The following is a 13,523-nucleotide window of genomic DNA, read 5'->3' on the forward strand; positions in this document are numbered from 1 at the left end:
CAAGCATCAGCCACATAGTTGACAGCGCCACAGAGAGCCCGGAAAAACCAAAGTCAGGCAGGAATTGCGGCAATGGCAATGGCAACGGCAACGGCATCAAAATCAAAGAAGACGAGCAACAAACTCCGACCAAAAAACCAAAGTCAGAGGCGCGCATAATTAATGTAGGCATAAAAACAAGTGACTTGTAAATATTGCCAAGGCAATGCACAGCATCCGCACACAGTGGAGCCCACATCCATATCTCCTCCCGGATGCCGAGTATCTTTGGGATGCGAGAGTGCGTGGCTATGTGCCTTCGCTGCGGCTACTTACAATGTGGCAAGTACGAGATAGGACCGCGTGGTTGAGGTTTCAGGCACTGTGGGGCAAATTAAGTTGTTAAGTTATTAACTAAGCATGTAAAGTAAATGATTTATTATTTATTTTCATCATTATGCAAACCTTTATTATTAAAAGACATCTTTTTAAGGAGGTCTTTGTAAACATTTTTCATCATAAAGTAGTATGATTAATTTCGTTACATATATATTTATTAAAGGGAAATTTCTCATCTATTAAATTTAGATATTTCTTTCTTTTTCAGACATATTTTCCAGCCCACTGTGCACCGTCTAAGTTTCACTTTTGCGGAGTGGCGGCCGAGTGGGCAAGACACAGAGCCACTTAAAAGCGCACACAAAGCCAGCAAAGTGTGCGTATGTGCGTGTGGATATCCTGATTGTCTATGTGTGCGAGCGTTGGCCGATCCCCCCTCATTCCCCTATCGCAGCATTGTCCTTTCGACGACTTGCCTGCGTTTATATGGTCTAGTGATTGTGACATTGTAGCTACAATTACAAGCGGAAGTGGCGCACATCAACGCACGAATATGGAGGCGTCTATCTTTGCTTTATGTATGGCTAATGCCCCACTAAAGCTGCGCACAAATTGGGCTTATCGTATGGTTATTCCAATTCTATTTTATGCCCCCAGCTCGACCCCTCGCCTCCTCAGCGCCACACACATTGTGTGAAAAATGTTGACTCAAAGTTTGTGGCATAAGGGCGAAGGCGGAACATCCGGCTGTGAGCGGTAGTTTGATATCTAAACAAGTTGGCTAGTTTGTCTTATAAAGTTATTAACCGAAATTAATGTTTGTTATAAAATTTGCGATGTGGTTCGGAAGTGCTTGTGCATAAAATAAACGATTCGGCCAGTCGATCTATGTGTGTTAGCATCCTTGAGAGTGTGGTTTCCAGCCACAAGAGAGGCAATCGGAGGAGTCATGCATAAGTAAAGCATCTCAAAATGGCAGGTGATTCATGGAGAACTTTGTTGGTCATTAGGTTGAAGGAGATTAGGTGTGGAGCTGGCTTAATATGCCAATTAAATATTGATGACTGCGTTGCATACATTTAAGACTCTAAATTAATACAAGCAGTTTCCAAAACTTTGCTCATAAGTTTTCCCTGTACTTTAAGGCACGTTTCCCAACATTGAGCAAACTTAACCAATTTCAGATCCCAGCCATGAAATGACCCTCTGCAAACTTGCTTCATTTATCTGGTTCCGAAACGAGCTGTACCATAAAAATATATGATTTTAGTTTTTGTCATATGTAGGTTCCTTGCAGACACGAAATTAAATATTCACATTCACGCATGCATGCACAATAATTTGCATCACTGATATTGTCGTGCCAACGGAAAATATTGAAAAACTTTTAGTGTCCCCGGGCAAGTGGCCTCTCAAAATATGTCAAACCGAAAAACTCGACTGATTAACAATGGACAGGCCCGAAACGTGCTTGAATAGAATAGAAATCGAGCAGCTGCGAATACGTCTTCAAATTAATTCAAACTCATAAAATATTGACTACAAACTGACTTTGGCCTGCCAGCTGGCCCTAAAGATGATGTGGGATGGCCATTCATCTTGGAAAACCTTCCACGTATTTCCATCGCCGGCTCGTTTTGGTATTTGTCTAGTTGTCAATTTTTAATGTGGCTGCTTGACAAATCAATTTTGCGAGACTGCGACAGATGAAACGAACAAAGGACTTCTTGCGAAACTTTCTATTTGCCAGATCCGGCACACAAAGAGCAATGTCAACGTCTTTAGGATAATTTGATTCGGATCTCTCGGCCATCTCACTATTTTGCCAAATTGATGGAATTTTAAATTTGTTTTGCCAGGCAACGTCCATTGACTGGCAATTAGAATAATTTGGCCAGCTGTTGCTACAACTCAGCTCCTTCTCTGCAGGTGCAGCTCAGCTCCTTGGCCATTCTGCTGGTGATTACACCAGGATATTTGCCAAAATATTTAATGGTCACACTTTGGACTGTGAACTCGAAAAGTAAATAGGATGGGATGGCCAAGAAGATTGATTAAATGTATACGAATGCTAAGTACCCTACCAGCACATTAAAACTATGGTTCTTGAGCAGTAAGCAAGTATATTGTAAAGTATCCACAGTTTCAAAATGCATATTTCAAAGGGAATGTAGCGTTCAGCACTTCCATTCGTCTGAGCCCAAGCAATCTCTCATGCTTATCTTTGCCAAAATAACTATCCAATATTTTCTCTTCGCACACACAAATCCAGCCCAACGCCCTCAAACCCTTTGGCAAAGATATTCTGAACATTCTCTAAACACAAATCACCAAATAACCAAACAGGTTTCCTGGTCAAAGCCTTTAGCACACACACGCTCACCGTTTCTTCATGCGTATTAAGTGTAATTAACTTGGCCAGAACTTTGGCTGGATCTAAGATGGCCCTGAGGCCTGGCCTAAGCTTTGTTTGTTTATATCCATCCTTTGTTGTATAATTTAAATGGATTTTGTGGCTATTTTAAAGATAACTATTGCAGCAGTATCTTCTTGGCCATTATAAGTCCAAGCTGGGCATGTAGTTGCCTGGCTTCCGTTCTTTTTTCGGGCTTGGAAAGGGATTGAGGATTGTAATTTATACAACTTCCGGCTGACCTGGTTCTTAAGGCAAAGCGCTAAAACGATTTACGGACTTAAATGGTTTTCGGACGGCCGAAGGAGTTTAAACCATGATACAACAATTACTTTCTGCCTGCAATTGAATCTTAATCGCTCTCAGTGGCAAATAAAAATATTGCATTTTTAGATAAGAGCGTGCGTTTCAATTGCTCATCTCGATGATCTTACAACTGGGCCATCGTTTTGGCCCACATTGACAATTCGAAAAAGCTCAACACTTTGCCGCTGCGAAAAATCAATTTATATGTTAATTTGTAAGCAAAATCCACAACGACAGGGAAAAGTGTGTTAAAGCTTTTGGCCCACTCCCCCTGTTCCCAGTACCAACCCAGTATCCCCTTACATTGGCAAACAAAAATATTCACTCACGCAACTCCAAAAAGAGGAGGAAAAAAACAAAAAAAATCGAAAAGTTCCACAAAGTGTTGTAGGTGCCAAAACTGACATTTGCCAAGCCAATATGTGTGTGTGTTTTGTTCTGTGTGTTGGTGTTGCTGTGTGGGTGAAAGGGGCGGAAAAGTGGGCGGACAGCACGAGACACAAGTTTTAGCAGGCAGCTGTAACCCATCAGTTGGCAGAACAACATGACAGCCCTGAAAGGCATCACTTTGGGCCAGGATGCACACACCCAGGACCAAACAAGACAAGGGAATAGCGCATATAAAGGATCTAAATATTTATACATTTTTACGCTTTTAATGAAAGCGTTTAAATTCGTATGTCAAACAATTTTATTAATGGCATAAAGAAAACAAATGTGAGATTTAAAATATACGTAAAAAATATATATATTTATTTAAAAAACGTTTGTTAGCTATAAACATATAAACAAACATATCTTCATATAGCACTTTTAGACTTATTTTGATTTCGCAATAGCCCAAAATTCCTTCTGAACAAAATGTTTATCTTTTTTAGTTGTTGTGTGTACTTCGTCCGGTGCCACAACTACTGCTGCCAATATAAAATATGGCGCAAGATCAACAGAAAAACCTCGGACAAGTGAATCTGAAAAAAGAGTGCCAAAAATATGGTTGACTTTAAAGCATTTTATTAAGCGTTTCCATTCAGGAGAGCGCAAAAAGGTCGCTCATAAATCTCGGCAGGGAAAATACCTACGATTTTTGTATTGTCTTCTAACTTTTGGCTTTTGAATCGGACGGCATCCGTTTAAGCCATGTCGAGTTATCCTTAGTCCGGGTAAACAACTCGGGCCATTCTCATCTGCCACGCCCACCAGCCCTTTTGGCCCCCCGCCCTCAGCCCTCATTCTAACCCAGCGCATTCGCACAAAGTTCAAGATTTAGATGCGTTAAGCGTTATTTATGGCCGCAAATAAATAAAGCTTAAACCATACGCAATGCCTCATTGTGGCGTTGAAAGTTTTCGACGTTCATTCCAATTTGGGTGTATGTGTGTGTGGGTGTGCATGTGCATGTGAGTGTGTGGAAAGGATACTTTGGAGGGAACCGTGGGAACCCCCTGTCTAATTAGGAAATGTTCGTAGGCGACATCGCATCCGGAATAATAAATGCGCATTCAAATGGTCAGATACGTTTGGAAATGCCTAGGCTTTCCTTGCATATGAAATCAATTTAATGAGGAACATTTGTAATGCCTACAAAAATGCAAATTCAAAGCGCTTTTACATGTGTAAGCAAGTATGATCTCATCAATATATTTATAATATATGCCGTTATTAATAATTAATTATAACTCATTATAATACGCGAATTAAATCACTTTATGCATTTTATTGACACACACACCCACCTTATTGATAAGACAGCATCAAAGTAAATAAAAATATTAATTGGCCAGCTGAATTAACCTGCTCGTGAATTGCCATCGCATGCTTCTGCATTCTATAATAACAAGCATCGAAACAAACGGACAAAATCTTTTCAACAGAAGCATAATAAAAACACAAAAACCGCACTGTTGTTTGAACTAATTAATTTTGAAAATTTAAATGCGCGCCAAGCTAATTACACAAGCTCTATTGAATGCAAAAACAAACAAAGCGATCGTCTGCCTGCCTGGCACTACGCACATGACAAAAAAGTAGACATTTACAATTACGAGAACTGGGACGAGGATGTGGATGAGCAGTCAATGAAGGCGGCGCAAAATTGTTAATTAAATTTCCCGAATATAAACTCCGCCCGCGTTGGAGGCCAAATCAAATCAACTGCCACTGAACCGTATTAAATACAGAGCCGAATTCCAAATCTGTTCGCATAGGGGTCCCCAAAAATCTGGCCAGGCCACAGAGGCAATCTGTTAAATTTACCTTCCAACAAATGCCGTGTTTGCCCGGTTTGCCCAGTTTGCCCACTTTGGCCGCTTTATTCTGTGAGTGCTGAAATAAGCGCAGTTTGACGAAATTACCATGAATAAATTTTAGACATTCCCCATGCGAACCCAGCCATTTCTGATGTCCCATCGTCATTGGAAAATTTGCCAAAATGACATGTGTGTGTGCGTGGCAAATATTATTGAGTTTTTGCCAAAGTCGCATGAGGTTGGTCCATACATTTTGAAACATTTCGCGACTGCGCGGAAATTGCAATTAGAGCCCGCGCTGCGCATAAATAACTCGCAAATTGTTATGTGTGGGTATCGAGGCTGAAAAGTACCCAGAACACCCTCACGAATGGGGGAATACCTATTACCATCGAAAGAGATATATTTGTGCCTAGTTAAAATCTACCTTTTGGGCAATCAAGTATTATTTCCCAAAATATATGTTATCTATATTTAAAACAGTTAAAAATTTATATCTAATGCAAGATATATGTATTAATAAAGATTTTTTTTTTTAATTTTATGATCAAGCTAAAAATAGTCACAATAAGCTACGCTTTGGTACCAAAAATTACCCAATACTTACAACATTTTCACAGTGATTAATAGCAAATTGATAACACCTAATCCCAATCCCCCTGCTCTTCCCTTTCCCTTCCCACCATGATTTCGTTATTAACCATATACTTTTTGCTGGCTTTTGTATCTAGCAATGCCCAGTTCCCATCCATCCATTCCCAGCCATTTCCAATAGAGGGAGTGCGGATTTGGCCAGTTGGCCTGGTCGTCGGTGGGGCACATAAATTATACAAACAAACTGAACGCAAAAGGCAAACAAAATTGTTACGGGCCATGGGAACGGCATAAGAATCGAAATAGGGTTTTCAGGGATATTGCTAGAGCCTGGGAAAAAGTGCCATGGAAATGGGTTCGAGAATGGCATCAGAAGTGGAAGCAGCATCAGCAGCGTAAAATGAAAATCCAAGCGGCCCTTGTCAGCATGATTAATGATGACGTCCATAAAGGCTGCCCCGCTACCTAGTTGGCCAGCGTCCAAGAGAATAGGGATCCCTGAATCGGGAATCGCTTCCTTTCCGGGCTCGAGGCTCCGGCAAAGTGTCCGTGCTAATCCACATCATGACTGCAAATAATAGAACTTAATCTATTTTCAATATGGCAGCAGCAGCGGGATCGGCAGCGCAACACAAATTAAGAACTCATCAATTTTTAATGCCCGGCACCGAGGGAGATGGAGATTGCAGATTGGAGATGGGCAAAAGTTTCGCCCACGTCGTGCTCCACTTGAAAAATACCCCCCAGGGAATAGCTCGGAAGTCTTCGTCCGTCCAACTTCGTTTGCTCCTTCCGGGGAAATGACGGGCGGAAAAGCGGGAAGCGGGAAAGCGGGAAAGTGGGTGTGTGCAGTCTGTCTTGACCAAGAAGAGGGCTTAAGGTTATATTTTAACAAACAACATAAAAGTTTCACACTTTCCCTTGTTATTCCCGATGTCCTTGCGGGTGTTGACGTTGTTAGACTTTAAAAACTGAAATTAAATCTGCTAAAGTGTTTGTCAGGCATCAAGGAATTTTGAGCAAACACACGCACAGCCCTATGAATAAGAAATTGTTAGTATATGTCAGCAAGTCTTTCGTGGAAAATGGCAAATTTATTAACAAATTTGTTTTGCTTAATAATATAATATAAAAATATTTACTTATACTTTCTTTATCCCATATATTTTGGATTTTCTACATTCCGTAGCTAAATAATCCCCATGATATTGGCAGATTCTGTCATGTTCCTGAACTTCAGCTTATTCCCCGATTGAAGCTCTAATTAGCATTCGTCGACTTAACACTTCAAACAACTCCGATTCGCTGCCGGCTGAGCGATGTTAAAGTCGGAAACTGCAAACAGTTGTCGTCACAATTTGCCGGACGGTAATTGAAGAGCCTGGGCACAGGAACCAGCACTAGGACCAGAAGCAGGAGCAGGAGCAGGAAACTGAAACTGAAACGCGCAAACAAAGGGTCCAAAATTCAGCGAGTTGCTGATCAACCGCCAACAGCAAACAGTCGCAAACGCAGCAGGGATTCCAATCTGAAATGTCAGGCCCAGAGTTCATCTCCTCCCGTTAGATACAGTTAGATACAGTTACAGATAGAGGCACAGACACAGATGCAGATCCACTTACAGATAGAGGCACACATACAGATACAGATGCAGATGCAGATGCAGATACAGTTACAGATACAGGAACAGGCACCGACACAGGACCAACATACTGCTAAACTAATTAACTAAGCGCAGCTGTGGCCACGTCACCTTCAGAGCCGCTGTCGTCGACCACATCGCGTCTGTGTTCCGGGGTCAGGATTTTTCCGCCTGCCTGCTGCACAAGTGCGTGCTGCAGCCCTGCGAGGGGAGGCACAACAGTATGCCGCACTAGTCACAGAATAAACTTCACTTGCTGAGGAAAGAGCCTGGACCTAATTAATTGAATGGTCGGAAATTGTCGAGTAATTGCGTTGAATTCTTTTGAATATCCAACCCCAATAACTTCTAATAGTTTCGGAACAATAGTAGCTCCCCTCGCATCGACTTCCGCTGGCGTTTTTGTGAGGCGGACATTAGGCCCGATCCTGTTGTGGCAGTTGGTTTTGGGCGACGGCAGCTTTCAGTTGGCAACTCTGCACTCACTTGTTTGGCAATTAATTTGCCGGCGTCTGTTATTTCTTTACGCCGGCATGAGTGTTTGCAATCTAAACACGGTTATTCGCTAATTAGCAAAAAACAAGCACACACAGATACAATTCCGTGGAGTGAGCGCAATCGCAGCATTTCCCTGCGGTTCTGTGTTTGTTTTCGGAGGTGCTTGGCCTCGTTGCCATTTATTGGCGCATCCCCAGCCGCCGGACTCCTTTTTTTTCGCACTCTCGCATAAAATTAGGTCGCCGTGTAATTAGCTGCTGTTGCTTTAATTTTAGCACTTCACGCTGTTTTGCTGGCCTTTTTTTATGTTTGTTTTAAATGGCATCGCGAAATGCGCTGCAAATGCACGGAACGCTTCAAGAGGCGGTCGTATAAAATTCCAAATTAGGTATGAAGGGGCCAGCTAATACGATGACTTAATTAGTGTTCGTATACGCTTCACCGAGCATTTCCATGTCTCTGACATTTTTATAAAATGCTTGTAAGTGTCGAAAACAGTTCTAATATATTTCAACGTTCTTTCTATGGTTTTGATTAAATTACGCATACGCCGCATGGTACAAACTCTGACAAATGAATATTTAAAGCACTTGAAACTGTTTCGGCAGGTTCGGAACAAAACCTATTAGAATAGTTGCCAGTGGCTTCTAGTCGTTTATTAAAATGCCAGAAATAATTTCTATGCGCAATTTTCCTAGACTTTTCGGTAGTTGTCGTTTCAGTTTCAGTTTTCAGCCAAGGTGTGGCCTTAGATCGAAAGAGAATTTTCCTCCGCACACACGGATAATAAATATTTGCTTTGGTATTTTGATATGAAGTTTCATGCAGTCGGGGATTCGAGGGTTTTGCAAAGTCAGCACACAAACATTGGAGGAGTTTGAGGCAAGATATCTGTGCTGAACAAAGCACATAGTTCATAAGTTAAAGCCCGGCTATGCCAGGAGAGCTGAATGTTTTTCGCTTTGCCGAGGAAAATGCCAGAAATGCTTCAGCTCCGGCAGGAAAAAAGAACTATATCAATTTGGCATGTTTAATTTATGCATATACAATTTATGCTGCCATTTTTAGCAACATTTCAAACTCGTTGCTTGCTTTTCAATTTGCTCGAATTGACTCTATCGCACATGGCCATAAATCGCTGGGAGCAATACGAACGTGGAAATCAATTTAATTATGTGCTGCCTGCCGAGAAGAGACCCTAATCTTAATGTATTCTTTATGGCAGCGAAATCTATTGAACTGCACTTTGAATATCTCGAGCGGCGGGTAAAACTTTCCATCCGTCGAGAGTCAATATCATGAATACCGATGTAATAAAATACGTGATATGAATTCAAAACTCGGTCGGCACACATGATGATGAACTGCTTTGGTCTGTTGCTCTGTTGCTCTGTTTCCTGCTGAGGATAAGCCTGAGCCAGCACATAATTCTTGAGTATTTTCTGTGAATTAGCTGGCATACACTAGCCATAAACAGGCTCGCTCTTGCCAACTCTCCATGGTTATTTGCCAGGTCCTGTTCCTGCGTCCCCACGAGCAGGAGCAGCAGGAAATTCCAGCAATTTTGCAAGCACTAACGCAGCGCAGAAATATGATGAGATAATGCCAGAAAATAATAGCTGTGACTACTCCAACCTCCAACGTCCAGAAGCAGCCGCAGTTCGGGTTTCGTCCCATAGGCTCAACCTCAAATGGTTTCGACTGAAAAACACCCCGGACCAAGTTCCGAAAGCCATTGGACTCTGCTGTGCCCGACAAGCACTGAAAAAAATATGTTTAAATGCTATGAATTTTCATCTAGTTGAATCATAATTGGGATTATAGGAAAACATTGTGTAACTTTAAAATATAAATAAAATGGTAATAGTTTTGTTTTTAACTTTCGAAAGACTTATTTAAAATGTTTTTCCTTTTTATAAAACAATTTAAAACGAGCACATCTCAGTGTAGGAATTATCGAGTCCCCTACACCCCGCAAAGACCACTGAAAAGTCCGAAGCTGGCTGCAAATTTTGTGACAGGCAGCAGTTGAGAACGGACTTGGTCCTGGTATCCGAATCCCCATTCCCCGGGGGTCACTCAAGTCCAAAGCGTCTGTGTTTCTGCATATGCAAAATGCAAAAATTTCGCATTGCTTGTATTTTTTGCTCCGGTTTTAGACTTGCAGATTTACTTGCCATGAGGGTATTTGGTAAGATTCAGTGGGAACGCAAACGCAATGGTTATACTTGTTATAATAACTTTGCAATTGTCATTTAAAGTTATGAAATGAGAAAGCAGAATAAGAAGAGGAATAGACATTAAATTTCTGGATATAGAACGTTGAGTAACCTTTTTCCGAGGAAATTGGAATAATATAAGCTTTTTATAGAATTATTGCATAGTAATGAGTCTATTGCTTTGTAACACACTATTAATACGAGTAGCTTGTATACCTATTTTGATATAAAAATACTTTACACTTAATTATAATTTACCAACTATATTCCCAACTGATTTTAGAGCATAAAACAGTCGCTTGATCCTTTGGCTGGTATAACTCTTATTTTGTTTTCTGTTTACGTGGCTGTTTTCGTTTTCATGCAACGTCGCATTAGGCAAAATGCAAACCACTTTTTCCCAGTTCCTCCGCTGGCAAAAGGGCATAAAATGAGGGAAATAAATGCGAATAAGAAAAACCATCAGCAGGAGGTTGGGATGCTGGAGAAAGTGCAGCATAAATTCGTTGCAGGGCCTGCACGTTAAATGCAAACGCTGTCAACCTGGCTAATTTGTTTCGTTTGAGCGGCGGAAACTGGGAAACTTGGAACAAAAGTGTTCTTTAAGCGGCATTAAATTGACCTGGTCCTGACAGCTTGACATAATGCCTCGATTATGCTGACACAAACACAATCAGATACCTATGTGCGGCGAATCAATAAAGTGTAAATTGTAACATTAAATAGTCATTAGTGTCTGGGGCCATTTGACCGGAAATTAATCAAGCAATAACCGCACGGCCCAAACGCTTTATGTTTGACCACTCACTCGGCTGGCACTTGTTTTCCACACGCTCACGCTTACGCCCAACCGCACCCAAAAGGGTTAATGTTTGGCCAGTCCTTGTACATATCATTAGTTGTTACATATCACACAAACATACTCGTTTATGCGGCGCAATCAGATTGCGCCTTGTAGATATGTCAAACAAGTGACGGAAACTGTTTATTATTGCCCCATTGCAATGGCCGCAAACGGAAAAGGATAAAGGATGTGTCAGCCAGTCGGCCAAAGAGGGAGATGAGGGGCCGGTTGTGCCTTAATAAATTTGAATCCTGGGGCCAACGATTTAAGTTGCTACCTCTACGGTCAGATGATGCGCAGATTAAAATAGAAAATTGTCAACAATTTTCAGACTCTGTCTGGGCAACATAAAATAAATACCATAATGGATTTTACTGCCTCGAAGCCGGAACTGCTAACAACACCAAAAATCCAGACACAAGGACAAGTCGGCAGGACGTTTGTCTTTCGCATTGTGAGCTTCCTCCTCACATCCACATCCACACACACTCACTCAAAGCGACAGAAGCCATTGTGCTCAAGCACCGCCCACACACACACACACACACACACACATGTATATACATTCACATCCGGTGGCCAACTTCCGTGTGTCAAGGAGCGCTCAGGCATTCATTTATGAATTTTTATTATTTTTTATCTTTGCCACCATTTGCTCTCGACCATCCGAACACCTCCTACCCTGTAGCATTCGACCCCAATTGCCATGTAGTTTATATTGTTTTTTGGGGCACCTGACATCTATTGCTCCAAGTGTCTCTTTTGGAGCGGGGGGACTGTAGATCAAAGACTCAGGTTGAGCGGCTTGCACACAATGTAAACACAGTTTGCAGCCACACGCAATTAAATTTCCGGAAATCGTCTATGCTGAATCCGATTTTAATTAAAATCGTTTTGTGCAGGAAGGAAGCCCGATTTTCGAGTCGGCAGGTAACTGTACGAGTGTAACCACAGTCGCAAAAAGAGTCGCAATGCAAAACACTTAGAAAAACCACTGTTTTTTTAAACATTGTCATATGAATATATTTTTTTTTAGTAACAACCAAACCACCAACCAAATCTGTGAAATGCGGTTTTTGCCATTCGTATTCATAATCGATGAATATAATCATTATAATTAAGTAATTGATTGTTTGCTTGCTAAACTCGAGGTCAAGGCTGGCAATTATATTTATAAACCACAACGATTCATATTAACAATTAACATAATTCATGTTTTTTATTCGCATTTGAATGATTTTTTACAAATATATTTAATTAAATATCTCCTATTCATGGACTATATATGTACATATAATATACATATAGTGCATTATATGTGCATCACAATCGAATTCAAATGTATTGAACATTTGAAGCAGTTCCTACACTTTTCTATACGTGTCGCAGAAGACATTAAATTACGTAAATTATTTATTTCTTCAACATATAAAAATAAAAGATACGTTTTTTTTACTGTGCTTTCCCAAGACAGAGGGAAATTCTGCACGACTTTCCTGCGGTCAGCAAACCGCCGATATCGCAACGCTCGCCGAGGAGCAGAACTTAATCGCTGGCCGCTGATACTCACATATGTATGTGTGTGCAAACAGCAGTCGGCTGAGTGGCGCTAAGCAAAGGCAAACACTCGAGCAAATATCGCACACCCACAGGACCGCCCACACACACATGGGTGTGCGAGTGTGCGCGTTGGTTTCTCGAAAGCAATGCCATCCAGCCATGAGACCAACAACTAGCAACAAGCCAGGAGCAGCAGGACATGGGCGGCGGCAAAGGGTCCTGATGGTGCGGCAGTGGCTACAGTTTGTGGCAGGCGACGCATGGCCTTGTCAACGGAACGGTCGAGGAGGCGGAGGGACGTGGGACGAGAGGCCACAGATAGACAACCATAAATATGAATGCATGTCCTCAAATGGCGGATGGTAGGGAGCGGGGGGAGAGGGGAGGGGCCACCACCAGGGGCGGAAGGAAGTGGGCGGGGGTGGAGTGCTGGTCCGGCTTGTTATTTACAGCCGGTTTTCAGAATTTGTGGCATAATTTAAGCACCTTGTTTAGCCACTGTTTATGGTCTCTCATGTCACTGGTCCATCTGCCAGAGTGCGTGCACTGCGAAAAATTATATATTAATTAATAACATATGCATTAAAAAAGCTAGATATTTTTATAATCTTTGTTATAGGTTTCCCTTCCAAATAGCTTATTTTTATGCTTTTAGAATTGATACGCCTGCAAAGAATATTAAAATTAATAATGGGTATTAACTAAACTATTTGTTACAGTAGCGACATAGAACAGGTGTACTTTTTTTTAAAAAGGCTTACATTTCTCTGTGCGAGCTTAGAGTGCCTCTCGTTAAAATGCTGCTTTTAGTTTTGGGGTCACGGGGTCAATGATGGTCAGTGCACACATTCATCAGGCCAAGCTGAGCTGGCGCTCTGCCACT

The 13,523-nt window shown here is 41.6% G+C and overlaps 1 long non-coding RNA gene across 1 annotated transcript; it reads right to left on the minus strand.

Annotated features, from left to right (window-relative positions):
• Positions 1-1,100: 1,100 nt before the first annotated feature.
• LOC120320607 lies at positions 1,101-2,104 on the minus strand. Its single transcript, XR_005560137.1, has 2 exons — positions 1,870-2,104; positions 1,101-1,813 (listed from the first exon to the last, which is right to left on the minus strand). It is a non-coding gene; the product is annotated as an uncharacterized LOC120320607 (long non-coding RNA).
• Between the last annotated feature and the right edge of the window lie 11,419 nt (positions 2,105-13,523).

The sequence above is a fragment of the Drosophila yakuba genome, chromosome 2L, assembly GCF_016746365.2.
Source record: "Drosophila yakuba strain Tai18E2 chromosome 2L, Prin_Dyak_Tai18E2_2.1, whole genome shotgun sequence".
In the NCBI taxonomy this organism is placed as follows: Eukaryota; Metazoa; Arthropoda; class Insecta; order Diptera; family Drosophilidae; genus Drosophila; species Drosophila yakuba.